Source organism: Dermacentor silvarum, chromosome 2 (genome assembly GCF_013339745.2).
Source record: "Dermacentor silvarum isolate Dsil-2018 chromosome 2, BIME_Dsil_1.4, whole genome shotgun sequence".
Lineage (NCBI taxonomy): Eukaryota > Metazoa > Arthropoda > Arachnida > Ixodida > Ixodidae > Dermacentor > Dermacentor silvarum.
In genome coordinates, this window is record NC_051155.1 from 17,853,629 (window position 1) to 17,868,960 (window position 15,332).

Consider the following 15,332-nt stretch of genomic DNA (forward strand, 5'->3'; position numbering starts at 1 on the left):
CGTTGCGGCTGTCGCAATAAATAGGGTGCGTCAAAAAATGCTTTCGAGGTTCTTTAAAAATACTAAATATGGGATCGTTAAGTTATTTTCTCTAAATTAGTTTTAGCACAGATGAATACATTATAACATGAGGGTTGTTACCCATTATAGTCCGAAACAAGTCTAGAGAAATGCGGCTTTTTCTCGTCAAAGGACCCCCCTCCAGCCAATGGTGTTGCTTTGTCAACGGGACGTCGCGGCCGACGTCACGTTTCTATCGCGCCGCGGCCGCAAAAAAAAAAAAAAGAAAAAGGCGTGTTCTTCCGCGCTTAAGGACGTTTATCAAAATGGCCACCTCCGCTGTTCGCGTCTACCCACCGCCGTCGTCAGTGAGATCGTGCTCTCTCAAGCTGACTTTAGTACCGTCCAGTCATATCCCAAGGTGAATTCCGTGAAAAGCCTTATTTGTGTGTTGCATGCAGTGAACACACGCTCGGTAACGGCGATCGCTCTGCGTTTCGTCTACTGCGTCACCTCTTGGCGCCGCCGCGAAAACACCTCTTGGCGCCGCCGATGAAGTTTACTGGAATTCAACTCACTTCTCCAATTGAGAAATGAGCCCTTTCACCTCTTGTATTGTAACGGGCTGATAAAGAATTTGAGCTAAGATTTTATTTTCGCTCAAAATGAAGGCATGCTTCGGAACTGCTTAGGTTTACGGATGCACTCGGAGAAACCGGGCTCCAATGGCACTACTCGTAGGAGTAAGGCCGTGGGCCGCGACGTCACGTTGACGCAGCGACACCATTGGCTGGAAGGAGGTCTTTGACGGGGAAAAGCGGCATTTCTCTTGACTTGTATGAGACTATAGACAAGCAATTAAAAGAATCACACCAGCGAACTTTGTAACCAAATGTGTCCGACGATAGCCCTGAACGCCAGACGAACAGACACAAAAACGTCATAGGGCTCTCCGGGCCTATGCTGCTCATTCGTGCGGAATATTAATGTCCCGTTGTCTTAACCAAGAAAACAGACACTTAAATGCCGAACTTTCTCACCTATACCAGACGTCCATGACTGGAGTCGTACTCTCCGCCTCGCCATTGGTCCAGCTTGAAGGAGCGCCACTCCCAAGACGTTCTCTGCTTATTTTCATTTGTTTGCCCCCATGGTGAGCTGGGAATACTGACGTCACTGATGGACGCCCCACGTTGGTTCCCATACCTCCGCGTTGCTCTGACTCCTAGGTGGTCTCACGCACCCAGAGGTGGTGTCACATGGAAGAGTTCGTGTGAGTGCGCCTCTCACATCCTCCATACGCGCACAGTCAAGACAGATCGACAGCTGCTCGTTCTCTCGTACAGCAGTGTTCGCGGCCCACCACAGCTTCTACGGACCTAGCTAGCCCTGTAAATGGGCCGTCGATGTCTTATCGGCAGTATGCATCTTTACTTTAGCAAACTGAAAGGATTATACGGCCGTATGCGTGGAACACATCACCATTCTTTTTAAACAACGTGAGGCTTGAGTTATTGATGTTATTTTTATCATGAAAGAATCGTCCATATTTTTTAATGCTTCAGTTGAAACTTGTGTCAAAGCCTCACTAAAGGCACCATGTAAGAGTATTACAGTGGCGATAAACAGGGTACACTTATAGCTATATTTAAGCAAAACAACAACGATAGTGCATGGACAATTAGATTAATGAGTGCAAACGAAAATGCGCGGTGGCAAGATACATGGTAAGACTATCACACACGGGCCGTAGCTACTTATAATGAATAAGGACAACAGACAGCCAAAATAATCTAACATCACTTCCGCATGGAGTAGGCACCGGGTCATTGAAAAGGAATTTGATTCTCTTACCGCCGAAACTAAACGCACCTTCCGTTCATCCACATTACCATGCAAGAAAACAATTCTGACAAGTTATCAACCCTGAACCTTCTCCACCTATGTCACTCTCTGATGACCTCAACCTTCCCTTCCGAAACGAGGACGTCGCTGAAGTATTAAACTCTACCTTCTCTTCAACATTTACTGAGGAGTCCGTAGACGATCTCCCAGATTATCTTCATACTGACCACAATAAGGTGATTGGTATAACATTTGAAGCTAACGGCATAATCAATGGAATCGATTGCATCAATGCAAAGATTTAAAATATTGCAAAATACATTTCCGGTGCTCTTTTATCACGCGTTTTCCAACAATCCCTCGCGACCGGAATTGTAGCTCATGACTGGATGCTTACCAAAATAATTCCGATGCACAAAAACGGTTCCAAATCATGGCGAAAAAACGAATGCTCTATAATCATTACAATGCCCCTTCAAAAGTAGTAGAACGCATAATTTATTCATACATCATGAAATTTCTATTATGTGTAAATATATATCATCCCTGCCAGAATTGCTTCTTAAAAGATCCCTCATGTTCTACCCTACTAGTCCTATTTCAACGTTTTTTTACTGGCTTTACTCAACAAGTTGAGTAAAGTGAAAAAAAAGTTGAAGTATATGAGTTCCCCTGGCTTTTGGAACATTTTTTCACCTACTAGTCCTGTTCATTAACGATGTCAGCTCCAGCCTCGACATTATTGTACACGTCGACGCAGTGTCTTTAGATTTTGAGAGAGATTTTGACAAATTTGCTCACCAACATCTTTGACTGAAACTCTCGCATTTAAGGTGGCGGTCCCACTCTGGCGGCACGAACCCCCCGTTTTCAGTACTTTTGGAGCAACCGTGGCGGCTCTTCTACTTAAGATATAAAGTTGTCGTATAAACCATAAAAAGCCTCATTCTTGTAGATTCCAACTATATATAATATAAAGAAATTGATTGGTGTGATTTAGAAATAAAAGTTCAAGAACAAGCATGAGATACATGGTATTTGCGAACTGTGTCTCAGTTGTGACCATATTTAGACGAAACTACCGCACTTACTGCATTGAGGGTTGCTCTGTAGCTTTAGGACATATTTATCTAGTTCCTAGACGTAGAAAATTAATTTTGAATTTTTACTTTTTGGATAATTTGCTTTTGAAAATTGCCAAATATTGCACTCTTCTGTTGTAAACATCCCGGCGACTACATGCTCAAAGAAGCTACATTTTGGAGAAAGTAGAGTTCAAAGAATGTACATTTAAGACGCAAAATTTCATTCATGCAACTTTATTAGTTTTTCTGATAATGCAGCCGAAAATAAGCAATATTTAGAATTCTGGTTTTATTTTTGCCCATTTTTGCGGGAAGGTAATAAAGCTATGAAGCTGCGCCTTAAAACTAATAAAGTTACATGAATGAAATTTTGTGTCCTAAATGGAAACTCCTGGAACTCCACTATATCTAAAATTTAGCTTCCTTGAGCATGTAGTTGCCGGGCTGTTTACAACAGAAAATTGCGACATTTGGCAATTTTCAAAAGCAAATTATCCAAAAAGTAAAAATTCAAAATTAAGTTGCTACGTCTAGGAACTAGATAAATATGTCCTAGAGCTACAGAGCAAGCCGCAATGCAGTAAGTATGGTAGTTGCTTCTAAATATGGTCACAACTGAGACACAGTTCGCAAAAACCATGTATCTCATGCTTGTTCTTGAACATTTATTTCTAAATCACATTAATCAATTTCCTTATATTATATATAGTTAGGATCTACAAGAATTAAGCTTTTTATGGTGTATACCACAACTTTATATCCTAAGTAAAAGAGCCGCCACGGTTACTCCAAAAGTACTGAAAACGGGGGGCTCGTGCCGCCGGAGTGGGACCACCACCTTAAACATCAACCCCTATGTTCTAAATTGGGCGATCGACTTCCTCGCTAATCGTCAACAGTTTGTCTGGCCTAACAACCGTGCATCTCGTAACACACCGGTTGCGACAGGTGTGCCCCAGATCACTGTTCTGGGTCCCTCACTTTCCTTAATTTATAGAAATGGCCTCCCCTATAATATATCCTCTAACATTCGTATATTCGTTGAACGACTGTGCTATTAATTTACCGCAGCATGAATAACAACCTTGACTCCACGACACTCCAAAATTATCGGCATCACTTCGAAAAATGGTGCGACATAGGGTTCATATCCCTCAACACGAAGAAAACTACGTTAATTTCGCTCCACGGTCGGTCCTCGTATTCCCCAACATGTTACACAATTTACGGTTGCGATATAACGTCCTTACGCTTATATAACAATCTTGGCCTCTGCCTGCTTCGTGGCCTTACATGGTCGGCTCATTTAATTAACATCACATATGATGCTAACCGCATCCTCGCACATTTACGTCGCACATTGCTGCCGTTTACAGCATCTAAAGGTAACTTGTTCCGTTCCAGTCTTTTGCTGTTTGGACTAAAAATGAATTCATATGAGCAGATGTGTGGGCATGAGAAGGATGAACGCCTTTTTGGTGACTGATGCGAAGCGATGATTGGTGAGCGGGAATGATGACGTTGTGGTTAATCAACGAGTAATAAAATTTATGAAAAGTGTAAACCGTCGAAAGTTTTCGGCGGCATTCAAGACTGGCCAGGTTGGCACGAGATTTTAGTGCTGTGACGCAAGTTACATAAGACTATTCTGAATAAAGGAACCTTGCAGCAAGAGTTTGAACAGATTCCAGCATGTTTGAAAGGTTATTCTGATCGAGGTCCCAAATCGCGCTTGCATACTGGGCTGCTGAGCACGAGGTTGCGGGATCGAATCAAGGCCACGGCGGCCACGGTGGCCGCACCTAAATCTAAGCACCGTGTGCTTAGATTTAGGTGCACGTTAAACAACCTCAGGCGGTCCAAATTTCCGGAGTCCCCCACTACGGCGTGCCTCATAATCAGATCGTGGTTTTGGCACGTAAAACCACTTAATTTAATTTTTTTCTAGTTTCGGTCGTATCAGTGTTTAGTAAGCAAGTATTTTTACAGAGGACGGGATGTGGTGCAAGTGATGACGTGAATGTGCGAGGATGCGGTTAGTATCATATGTGATGGTAATTAAATTAGCCGACCAATTACAAACTAGACGACACCATTCTAAGTAAGGCTAATGGAGTTAAATATTTGGGTGTCCTACTAACTGCTGATCTGTCCTTTTCAAGCCATATCGATATGACTGTAAGAAGAGCTGGGAAAATGCTTAACCTACTTATACGCACCCTTGGGACTGCCTGTTGGCGACAGAGATTGACGTCCGTCGGATGCGGTTTATTGAACCAACTGGTACGATGGCGCTAGCGCGAGCCCTCCCTCTTGCATTGTAAACCTCTTCTTCTATAGTTTTCAATGCACTCCCGCGACCGCGTTGAACGTGTGCGCTTTCATACGGTAGATGATATATTATACTTATATTATGAATATTATACCACATCTTTCGACAGTCACTATCATCTGGACAACTACCAGACGACTGGAAAATTGCTAAAATAATACCAATTTTTAAATCCGGAAATAATAATTTACCTGAAAACTACCGTTCGATATCACTCACATGCATCTGCTGCAAACTTCTTGAGCATATAATCGCCTCCCACATCTACAATCACCTGTAGACTAACAAATTCTTCTTTTCAAACCAGCATGGATTCAGGAAGGGCATGTCATGCGAAACGCAGCTACTGGAATTGACCACTGACCTTCATTCCAACATGAACAATGGCCTACAGACCGATTCCATATTTCTTGATTTTGCCAAAGCTTTCGATCGCGTCGCCCATTGCCGCCTTATTTCTAAATTATCTGCCCTTCGATTAGATTCTCTCACTTTATCATGGCTTCGGAATTTCCTTTCACTTCGCAAGCAGTTCACGATTGTTAATAATACTTCCTCTCACTCTTTCTACGTCTTTTCTGGCGTTCCACAGGGCAGCGTTCTAGGCCCGCTTCTTTTCCTGATCTATATAAATGACCTGCCAAATAACATATCATCAAGTATTAGAATCTTTGCTGATGACCGCATGTTATACAGATCAATAAAGAGTCCCGACGACCACCTGATCCTTCAAGACGATCTCAACATTACCTCTATCTGGTGTAGCACCTGGCTCATGACCCTAAATACTAACAAGTGTAACATTATTTCTTTCGGGCGTAAGCGAGACGTTTCCATTTTTTCCTACCACATACAGGGAGACAAGCTTTCGCGGGCATCATGTTATAAATATCTTGGCGTTTACCTTACACCAGGCCTCTCCTGGTTTGAACACATCACTGCTACGTGCGCGAAAGCCTCAAAATCTTTAGGGTATCTACGACGAAACCTCCGTCATTGCCCCTCAAACGTTCGCAAATTATCCTATTTAACTTTCGTCCGCCCACAACTTGAATATGCCTCATCTGTTTGGTCCCCTTCCGCTCATTATCAAATTAACGTGCTTGAAGCAGTTCAGAACAGAGCCGCCCGTTACATTTCAAGGAACTATGACAATCATTCAAGTGTGACTCAACTTAAACTTGATCATTCCCTTCAACCATTGGCCATCCGCCGTCAAATATCTCTCCTATGCCTGTTTCACAAGTACGTCTACAGCAATAAAATAGCCTCGTTACACCTTGAACGCCCCCTTTTCACGTCACGCAGGCTACATAATCACCTCAGCTTCACGAGCATCTTTGGCAATACGAACGCTTTTAACACATCCGCACTTCCACAAGCTATCTGCATGTGGAATGATCTTCCCGATCATATCGCCTCTGATAATAACCTTAACACATTTCGCCAGAAGCTTGAGGTACGTATTTTCTGTTAAATAGTGCTGTAACACGGTCTCGTCGTTTAAGTTCTTTTGTTTATTTTGCGATGTGTTGCGTTTTTGTTAGTTTTTTTTCTTCACTTGCACTCAAATGCTCATTTAGTGCTTATTTCGGAAATGTATTCTGTTGTGCAGCATATATATTTTTTTCTTCACTTGCGTTGGAAACTTCTTTTACATTTCGCAATTTACTCTGTTGCGTTCCGTTTTGATGTTCACTTGCATTGTAACCCTGTTCTATACTAGTTTGCGTGTGCTTTCATTGTATTAAGTAAACTCTCCCCCCCCCCCCCCTTACTCAATGCCCTTTGGGCCTGTAAGGTATTTTTAAATAAATAAATAAATACGTCGGTCTTGTTGACGCAAGCTTTGAAGTTGCCTCACTTGCAGTCCAGCTTGTACCCGAAGATAGAGAGGAAGCGCTTGAACGCGTTGGCCATGTCGGCCAGGACAGCGGCGAACAGACCTCGCGCGGCGAGGGCTACGACGAGGGCTGCTGAAGTTTTGACGGAGAAAAGCCGTTAGGGTGCGCTTTCGTTGCGCTCGCGGCATGTTTTCTTCGGCGCAACAAGTATACTCTTTAATCGTCGTTTTGAGTCTGCAGCAACCTGACGAGCTTGCTGCGGCGCCGGCGGTTGCGGTTGCTGCTGGCGTCCCACCAGGCTGGAACAGAATGCCACACTTTACGTGACGGTGAGCAGATGACCACAGGAATGGTCAGAGAACTTCCTTTCATTGTCTCCTTGGGCCTGCACATGAACAGCAGGTTGTATATGTTCGTCTTGCTCTTGATGTAGGTGCCACGTGTGCGTCCGCTGGTACATTGGCGCGGCGGTACATGGTAGGTCATGTCAGTACCGGTGGAGTTGGACACCTTTTGTCGTTTTTAGACGAAGTTGTCAAGCTTGTAGTCTTTAGGCGCATCTGGCGGTGGCGGACTCTGCGGTGTAGTTGGCGGGAAATAGCGCAGTCGGTCGATTAATGTGAGCCCTCTGGTGGGAGATGTCGGTGCTTTCAAATATGATGGGGTCACTGACGCTGTGTATATGCTCGTCTCGTGGCTACGGTTTCGAGATCTAATTTGCCGGTGATGGTCGGTCTCCACGTTGCGGTGGCGGTCGAGCGATGAGCAAGAGCGATGGCGTTTCAGTTCGTTGTTTTGTATTTGATCCCCTTGCTCGAGGCTGAACAGCTTGCGCGTTTTGTTTTCGGGTCGCTTCTGAAGCAGCCTTTTGTTTTCACTTGTGGTCGTAATCTGGGGACCCGTATCGGTGATCACCTTGTCGTTGTTGAGGAAGAGCTGACGAGGTACCACCGCGTCGGTCTGAAACTTCGGTTGGTGTACGCGCGATGTCGGTGGTCTTACCTTTACGCTGGCCTCGGTCTGAAGCTTCGGTAGCTGTACGTGAAGTGTCGGTGTCAGTGATCTGGCGTTTGCGCTGACGTTCGCCTGCTTACCGGGTGTACAGACTGGGTGTGCTGCCTGCTGTCCTGCCAAAGGGCTGGCGGCAGTCGGTAGTGATCCAATGACGGCGCGAGAATGAATGCGGAAACGAACCCGGCTGATGGCATGGCGGATCATCTCGTGGCATTCGAGGGCCTCGGTGAATTCCGCTTGGTATTCGTCGTCGTCGATCACGAGCTCTTCGATTCTGGCGTTGATTTCAGCGAGGTCATGGTCTTCGTCATCAAGTTCCTTCAGTAGCACTTGCAAGTCGGTATGCGTCGGTTCAATTTCTTGCAAGGCTTCAGTTGCGGCGGCTATGACACGGGTAGCGGCGCTTCGAATGGCGTCGCGCTGACGGCGCAGTCGGTCCATGGTCGGTTCTACCGGGTTTCACGGCACCATAAAATATGTTGGCGACAGAGACTGACGTCCGTCGGATGCGGTTTATTTAACCAACTGGTTCGATGGCGCTAGCGGGAGCCATCCCTCCTGCATTCTAAACCTCTTCTTCTTCTATAGTTGTCAATACTGCCCATCAGATTCTTAAAAATACATATAGGTCGCTGGTAATGCCGCAATTAGAGAATATGCGACCGCATTGTAGGATCCGCACCAGCAGTACCTGATTGATAAGCTAGAAGCAATACGCTGCCAGGTTTGTATCAAAGTAGTTCTCCATACATGTCAGCAAACTGAGACAAAGAAACACGTCGGTTTAGAAGCGCTACAGATAAGGCGCCAGAAGCAAAGACTTAAACTTCTACACTCAATATACACCGACTCGACAGGCGTTGATAAGAACAAATACCTCAAAACACCCCACTATATTTCAAACAGGATAGACCACAGTTTCAAAATACGTGAAATTGCCTGCAAAACAAACTACATGAAGTACACATTTTCCCCTGTACTTTTTCTGACTGAAATAAGGTGCCGGTTGAAATTGTGGGTGCTCATCGCGAAGAGCTTTTAAGGTTAATTAATGACTTGTGATTGTACACTTTTTTTCAAAACCAGCTATTGATCAATGATTTGTGATGCTACTGTTCTTTAAAACCATTACTAAAGATTGAATGTATTCTTGTACATACCTAATGTTTACTTTTCTGTTTTACTGGTCTTGATACACTACTCGCTTGTCCTCCCTCCTTGTGATGTTGTTACTGCTCGTCACTTTATGTTGTACCCACTCCCCTGCTATAATGCTTCAGCGCCGCAGGGTGCACTGTAAATAAATAAGAAAGAACGGCTAAATTTGAGCTCAGTCGCGCAAAGCTTAGGTACAACGAAACTTACTGACTGCACTGCTAGGTCCTAACTTGGCTTAACACAACTACGCATGTAGGAAGGTATTCGTGAGCGATCATTTTCGGAGGTACCTTCCCTTTCGCGACATTTCGCGTGCCTAGCGCTGAACGCGTCGGCGCCTACGAGCAACAGTGTTCCGGGCATGCCACAAACGCAGGCAGGCTAACCAAAGTTGGCACAGTGCCAAGAACGCTGATGCTTGCCGACGCCAAACGCGTTGGAGACTAGCCGCTGGATATCAATCGGCTCAGCGCGCCGTGGAGAGAAGAGTGGCGGGGGTCGGGAAGGCAGGGAGCTGGCGAGGAGACCACGAGCGCATGCACGCGGTCTCTTCCTCCTTCTCCGGGTTGCCATGGCTACGGCGTATCAGTTTCTTGGCACGCACCACAAATTACAGCTGGCAGCTTCGCTGTTAATAAATAAATAAACAGCAGCGACCCTGATAAATTGAAACGGTTCTGGCGGACATTATTAAATAAATGTTATGCCTTGTTCGCTTTTTCCATGTTGTAACGCGCTGCATTTTTTATTTTATTGCGATAGCAATTATATGGACACTCCAAAGCAGATTTCTGCCGTCGGCGTCGCCGTCGCCGTGAGGTTCCGTATGACGTCAACCGCGATGAAATCGGCGCCGCACTCCGGACGCTGTATGCGCGAGTGAAAGGGTGCGAAGGACGCACGCTTCACGGGGAGCGAACGCACGTCGGAGAGCAAAAGCGCGTTCTGCGCCGTGCTCCCTGAAGGGCTGCAGAATTAAGCGTCTCTCTCCTCTTTTCTCTATATAGAGAGCAAACGCAACTTTTTACGTCGCGCGAAAGGCTGTGGGGGGATGGGAGGGAGGAAGGGGAGGCGACGTTTAGCTGCGGCACCAAATGCGTATTTATATAAAAACGCCGCGCGCGTTCGGTGCGAACGCGGGCAAAGCGCCGACGGCATCGACAGCAGTTCTGCGCGTTGCTGGTGCTGCTGCATGTCCAAGTTTATACAGCTGATAAAACTACTATCCTTACTCCGTATAGCTCTCTACTAATTTGCTATCGCAATTGGTGCTTCGCCTTTCGGGTGAAACTGCGACAAATTTTATTGCGATGGCAATTATATGGACACTCCAAAGCAGATTTCTGCCGTCGGCGTCGTCGTCGCCGTCGCCGTGAGGTTCCGTATGACGTCAATGGAGATAAAATCGTTGCCGCGCGGTAAGTAAGTGGTTCTTGAGGGAAAGGGAAAGGTTGACGCTATCTTCTGCAGCGCCGCCGAACGCTGTATGTGCGAGTGAAAGGGTGCGAGGGACGCGCGCTTTCACGGGGAGCGAACGCACGGCGAAGAACAAACGCGCGTTCTGCGCGGTGCTCCCTTAAGGGCTGCAGAAGTAGGCGTCTCTGTCTCTTTCCTCCTTTACAATCACCTAATATGTAGAGCAAACGCGCCTTCTTCGGACGCGCGAAAGGCCGGGGGGGGGGGGGGGGGAGGCGACGTTTAGCTGCGGCACCAAGTGCCTATTTATATCAGAGCCTCCGGCAACAGTCACCAACGCCGCACGCATTTTGTGAGAACGCGGGCAAAACGCCGACGGCGTCGACAACAGTTCTGCGTGTTGCCGGTGCTGCTGCATGTCCAAGTTTATACAGCTGATAAAGCTACTATCATTACTCCGTATAGCTCTCTACAAATTTGCTATCGCAATTGATGCTTCGCCGTTAAGGTGAAACTGCGACAACTTTTTTTATATGTATACATCAAGTGAACTAACCTTTCTTTTCCCCTTTGTTACTGCGGTAAATTTTACACACGTCCATATTTATGTCTTGTATTAATTGCTATATGTTTGGAATTTACTAGTCTGTACTTGTTTTTCATGGTTATTTTGCATTCTTGTAACAAGCGTTTCTATTCTGTTGCTGACCTGCCGTGGTTGCTTAGTGGCTATGGTGTTGGGCTACTAAGCAAGAGGTCGCGGGATCGAATCCCAGCCACGGCGGCCGCATTTAGATGGGGACAAAGTGCAAGAAACACGCATGTACTCTGTAGTGGCACAACCCACTACGAATGCCTCATAATCAGATTGAGGTTTGACACGTAAAGCCCCATTATTTAATGTTTGTTTATCCTGTTGTTGACCTGTTTCTATCTATGCTTTGCCATCCCTCATGTAAAACCCCGTAACAGGGGTATTTTGAGCTAAATAAATAGGTAAAAGAAAAAGATTGCAGTTGCGGCAAACAACACAAATCGCAATTTTCCAGCCGACAACTGTCTTGAAAGATGGAAAAATAGAGCAGTGCGTTATGGTAAACCGGCGAAGCTCGAAAGTTCGCGAATTGATTATCGCCAATTTATTGATGGCGCCACATGGCGCGTTGTTGTAGTGTGATTGCGATATATGGCTGATATGGCGGTGAGGTGGCAGGTATTCCAATTGAGCACGTTTCTTTTTGTTTTCTTTTTTTTCGGTTATGTTGCGCTTGAGTGATGTGAGAAGGCGGAAAATATTATTAATTGAGGAGCACAGTGTTATAGGGTTTCAATGTCACCACTATACTGCATAATAGGGATAGAACGCTGAAGCCTATAGGGCCAAATAATGTTACGTAAGCTAGCTGGCATAGTTTTCTATAGAAAACAATATATGGGTAATTAATGTCATACTAGAATGTATGGGTAAAAATTAAATAATTAATATACAAGACTGCAATTATCATAGAAGTGTTTCCGTAGTCGCTTACCATCATTAGAATGAGTGCCGTGAATAAAAACTTTCGGAGTTGTAATAGTACGTATCATTTGACGCAGGCAGTTATAAAAACATTGTTGCTGCAAAAGCGCAATTTTAGCGCTTCTGCCAGTCTACCAGTGCCTTATTTTCCCAGACTGCTGTAGAAAAGCCTCTATTTTCTTCTCTGTTTTTTGCGATCTCTGTTATTTGCTCTTCATTCATATTTATAAATTCTGATGCTATTGATTCGTGTTTTGCGTTAGTAGCTCTCCCAAACTTTAATGTTAAACGGTATGATAGCTACTCAGGCTATTTTATCCATGCTCGTCTATTATCATTTCATGTAGCTGTTCATATACCATTTCTGGGATTAAGGCGTAGTTGATATATGACTTCCTGTTTCCGCATTGCCACCTTACCTGCCCATAGCATTTATTCTCCCAGTTAGCTGCTACAAGGTTCTGTTCATTACACAGATCCAGTACCACAGAGAACTGTTGTAATTAGTCATCATCATCATCATCAGCCTATATTTTATGTCCACTGCAGGACGAAGGCCTCTCCCTGCGATCTCCAATTACCCCTGTCTTGCGCTAGCGTATTCCAACTTGCGCCTGCAAATTTCCTAACTTCATCATCCCACCTGGTTTTCTGCCGACCTCGACTGCGCTTCCCTTCTCTTGGTATCAATTCTGTAACCATAATGGTCCACCGGTTATGCATCCTACGCATTACATGGCCTGCCCAGCTCCATTTCTTCCGCTTAATGTGAACTAGAATATCGGCTATCCCCGTTTGTTCTCTGATCCACACCGCTCTCTTCCTGTCTCTTAACGTTAGTCCTAAGATTTTTCGTTCCATCGCTCTTTGTGCGGTCCTTAACTTGTTCTCGAGCTTCTTTGTTAACCTCCAAGTTTCTGCCCCATATGTTAGCACCAGTAAAATGCAATGATTGTACACTTTTCTTTTCAACGACAGTGGTAAGCTCCCAGTCAGGATTTGGTAATGTCTGCCGTATGCACTCCAACCCAATTTTATTCTTCTGCAAATTTCTTTCTCGTGATCAGGGTCCCCTGTGAGTAATTGACCTAGATAAACGTACTCCTTTACAGACTCTAGAGGCTGACTAGCGATCCTGAATTCTTGTTCCCTTACCAGGCTATTGAACATTATCTTTGTCTTCTGCATATTCTTCTTCAACCCATTTCTTACACTTTCTCGATTAAGGTCCTCAATCATTTGTTGTAATTCGTCTCCATTGTTGCTGAATAGGACAATGTCATCTGCAAACCGAAGGTTGCTGAGATATTCGCCGTTGATCCTCACTCCTAAGCCTTCCCAGTCTAAGAGCTTGAATACTTCTTCTAAGCATGCAGTGAATAGCATTGGAGAGATTGTGTCTCCTTGCCTGACCCCTTTCTTGATAGGTAACTTTCTACTTTTTTTGTGGAGAACCAAGGTAGCTGTGGAATCCTTGTAGATGTTTGCTAAGATATTCACGTATGCCTCCTGTACTCTTTGATTGCGCAATGCCTCTATGACTGCTGGTATCTCTACTGAATCAAATGCCTTTTCATAATCTATGAAAGCCATGTAGAGAGGTTGATTGTACTCCGCAGATTTCTCGATTACCTGATTTATGACATGGATATGATCCATCGTAGAATATCCCTTCCTGAAGCCAGCCTGTTCTCTTGGTTGGCTGAAGTCAAGTGTTGCCCTGATTCTATTGGAAATTATCTTGGTGAATATTTTATTGCGATAGCAATTATATGGACACTCAAAAGCAGATTTCTGCCGTCGGCGTCGCCGTCGCCGTCGCCGTCGCCGTCGCCGTCGCCGTGAGGTTCCGTATGACGTCATTTGGAGAAGAAATCGTCGCCGCGCGCCGAACGCTGTATGTGCGAGTGAAAGGGCGCGAGGGGCGCGTCTTTCACGGGGAGTGAACGCACGGCGGAGAACAAACGCGCGTTCTGCGCCGTGCTCGCTTAAGGGCTGCAGAAGTAGGCGTCTCTGTTCTCCTTCACAATCACCATGTATGTAGAGCAAACGCGCCTTCTTCCAACGAGCGAGAGGCCGTGGGGGAGGGGGAGGGAAGGGAGGCGACGTTTAGCTGCGGCACGCAGTGCCTATTTATATCAGAGGCTCCGGCAACAGTCACCAACGCCGCACGCATTTTGAGCGAACGCGGGCAAAACGCCGATGGCGTCGACAACAGTTCTGCGTGTTGTTGCTACCAAAGCCGCTCACCTTACTTCGTATGACATTGCTGTGTTGCTATCGCATTCATTGCTTCGCCCTTAGGGCGAAACTGTGACATTTTTTATACAATACTGAAAGCAAGCTAATGGGTCTATAATTCTTCAGTTCTTTAACGTCTCGCTTCTTATGGATTAGTATAATGTTGGCGTTCTTCCACCTCTCTGGTACACATGAAGTTGTGAGGCATTGCTTATAAAGGGCCGCAAGCTTTTCAAGCATGATATCTCCTCCATCTTTGATTAAATGTACTGTTATTCCATCTTCTCCAGCAGCTTTTCCCCTGGTCATGTCTTTCAAGGCCCTTCTAACTTCAGCGCTAGTTATAGAAGGAGCCTCTGTATCCGGTTCATTACTATTTTGAATGAATGTAGCTTGGCTGTTTTGGGCACTGTACAGGTCAGTATAGAATTCTTCCGCTGCTTTTACTATGTCATCGAAATTGCTGATGATATTACCAGGCTTATCTTTCAGTGCATACATCTTGCCTTGTCCTATGCCAAGCTTTCTTCTTACTGATTTAATGCTGCGTCCATATTTTACGGCTTCCTCAATCTTTCCCACGTTATAATTTCGAATATCCCTTACTTTTTTCTTGTTGATTAGTTTTGACAGTTCAGCGAATTCTATCTGATCTCTTGAGTTGGACATTTTCATCTTCTGTCGTTTCTTTATTAGGTCCTTTGTTTCTGGGGAGAGCTTACCTACTGGTTGCCTTGGTGCCCTACCTCCCACTTCAATTGCTGCTTCTGAGATCAACCTAGTTAAGGTTTCATTCATTACTTCTATGTTGTCTTTATCTTCCTTTTCTAAAGCTGCATATTTGTTTGCAAGCACCAGCCTAAATTGGTCTGCTTTTA